Source organism: Octopus bimaculoides, chromosome 11 (genome assembly GCF_001194135.2).
Source record: "Octopus bimaculoides isolate UCB-OBI-ISO-001 chromosome 11, ASM119413v2, whole genome shotgun sequence".
NCBI lineage: Eukaryota > Metazoa > Mollusca > Cephalopoda > Octopoda > Octopodidae > Octopus > Octopus bimaculoides.
The window spans coordinates 9077968-9080891 of record NC_068991.1 but is presented as its reverse complement, the minus strand read 5'-3'; the positions used below and the strand labels follow the sequence as shown (position 1 = coordinate 9080891).

Genomic DNA, 2924 nt, shown 5'->3' with positions numbered 1-2924 from the left:
GATAGCTTTGGATAACTTTGTTATTATTTTAAAAAACCTATATAACAACAGTACATATTACCGTAACCTTGTGTAGTTATCAAGCAATAATTTATGTTGTTGCAATATGTATTAGACAATTCAGAAACTGTTTTGTCCTTCTTAAGTAAGGACTGTCCACAGTGTATTGAAGACATATCATGCTTTAGGAGTTCAGAAAAAGAAATAATGCAGCAGGAGTAATCCGAGATATTCATGGTGCTTATAGAAAGTATTGCTTAAGCGAAAGAAACTGTCGAAAGAAGGGTGGTTCCATATTAAATGATGCACTTCTCTACACTGACGTGAATGCATATCAACCAATTTTAAATAGATAAGCGACTGGTGATGAAAAGAAGATAGTTTATAAGAATGTTAAGCAATGCAGAAAATGGTTTATTGAAGACGAACAATCCAAAAGAGACCTTCATCTAAGAAAAGTATTGGGCAGTGTTTGTTGGGACTGTACAGGCGTGTTCCACTTTGCGTTACAACAGACATTTCTGCCGGTAGTAACAATGTTTAAACAAATGCTTTGAAGGGGAAAAGCCTGCTTTAATGAATCACATCGGAGTTATGTTCTTTCATGATAATTCATAATCCATACAATAAAGATCACGTACGAAAAGATTGAAAAACCTCCGCTGGGGGAAAAATTACACACCCTCCTCATTTACCAGACCTTGCTTCATGTAATTGATACATACTTCGAGGTTTACAAAATCGTATTGATGGATTTGTTCTTAAAACACACGAAAAAGTGGAAACTACTCTCTCTGCATTCTTTTTAACCAAATCAAAAGAATTTTACACAAATGTTGTCAAGAAGCTGATCGATCGATGGAAGGAAGTCATGATAATAATTGTAATCGTGAACGAATTTGAATGGAAAAGGAAATTTAGAAACCTTGTCTTCTGACCCAATATTTCGACATTACTTATGAGATGACATTATATTCAGGAAATTGGTCTCCATAAGTGATATTTAACATCAACAATATAATATTTGTCTTCTTAATATTGCAAGTGATAATGACATGCCTGTCTACTCGAGTAAAAGCTAGTTCTCTCGAAAATATATAGGCACTGTAAATAGGTAGTTGCAGTTATATTCATCAATGCAATTAGGCACGTCGTTTTCAGAACAATTCTGATTGAAACGTAGCATTAGAAAACAGAAGTATTGTAAGTGGAGCAGATAGCTTCGAGGATCCAGGTTAGGTGAACTTTTATCACTTCTATGACTCGTCAAGGAATGTTAAAGTTACATCTCTGTTTTTTTTTTTTTTCAAAAATGATGAATTAATAATAAAAATTTATTTTCACACTATTTGCTTAACAGAACGATAAACAGATCAAGAGAGAGGGAGATAGAGAAAGAGAAGGAGACGGAGATTGCAAAATTCAATAAACGTAAAATAATTACAATCAAAATTAAGCTGTTTACCTTGGCAGAATCAGACAAAAATTGGAATCGGTTTGGCATTAAGTTCATTATAAATCCTCAGAAAATCCTCGTAAACGAAACACAGGTGCACAAAACAAACGTAAAAAAGAATAAAATAAACTTGCTACACACATGTAATTTAGTATTCATTGAACATAAGGAGTGAAACCAATAGTTTTCCCCATTGTTTCGCGCGTCTTCTGACTGGTATGATTACTGTTGCAGATAATGTTGAAGTTGTTTTTGCTGATGATGATGATGATGACGATGCCGATGATGAAGTTGATCTTGTTATTTGATAGCAGCCAAAAGTTATTTCAACCGAACAGGCTTTAGATCAAGAGTATTCTAACCAGCATCATCCTGTCCCTTTTCGCCCCCTTTAAGATGGTATGCATATAAAACTACGTCCACTTTCTTTTTTCCAGACGGTCAGGAGTCACTTGATGGAGATTTCGCTGCTATTTCTAGAAGGTCGGTCGAGTGACCGTGTAGAAACTCTGTCGTTGGTCTGTAGCAATTTCATTTCGGTCACTGCTGTTTGATATTGCCGTTGTTTTAGTCTCTCACTCTGATACCGGTGAGTTTGTCGTTGATGTTGGTGGAAAATATGTTCTTGCTGATAAATATGTTTTTACACACGGTGATAATGACTGTTGTTGGAGGTTGATATTATTCTTGTGATTGGTACTGTTATAGCTGTGGTGGCATCTACTTCCGTTGCAGTTGATATTGTTGTTATTATTATTGTTGTTGTTGTTGTTGATGATGATGAGGAGGAGGATGATGATGATGATGATGATGATGATGATGATGATGATAGTGATGCCGAGCAGGTGTTGTAGAATCCGATGTTGTTTCTGTTGATATGTTGCTAAGTGATAATTTTCACATTTAAAAAAAAAAAAATATTTGATATTTCTTGAAGCAGGGGTGAACTGTGAGTGCATTTAATGCTGTCCATGTAGTTTTGTCACTGTTGCTGCTACTGCTGCTGCTGTTGCTGCTGCTGCTGCTGATGATGATGATGATGATGATGATAAAAGTGATGGTAACGTTGGTGTTGGTCGTAGTGTTGTTGTTGTTGTTGTTGTTGTTGTTAGTGGTGGTGGTGGTGTGGCGATGGTGATGGTTTTTTGAAGATGGTGGTATAGATGTGTAGTGCTTGTACATTTGACGATTACTCTATTTACAATGGCATTGTCCAAACGTCCGTTTTACTCCAAACGGACGTCAAACTCTCTCACTCGCAATTGCCAGGTAATCCTTCTTTTCATAACTCCGACAAGAAAAAAAGAAAGAAAAAAAGAAAGAAAAAAGAAAGAAAGAAAGAAAGAAAGAAGAAATAGAAATAAAAATGTCCACAGCGCCAGTAACGTGGCTGAAGCTAATCCAAAGAAAGATAACGCAACTGTGTAAATAATAATAATAATAATAATAATAATAATAATAATAATAA

The 2924-nt window shown here is 35.3% G+C and overlaps 1 protein-coding gene across 1 annotated transcript in view; it reads right to left on the bottom strand.

Moving 5' to 3' along the window:
- Positions 1-2834, bottom strand: part of LOC106880000 (soluble guanylate cyclase 88E) — a 259119-nt gene extending 256285 nt beyond the window's left edge. The window contains exon 1 of the mRNA XM_052971518.1: positions 1466-2834. The gene's annotated coding sequence lies outside the window, so the exon portion shown is untranslated. The remainder of the gene's footprint in view (positions 1-1465) is intronic.
- Positions 2835-2924: the final 90 nt, after the last annotated feature.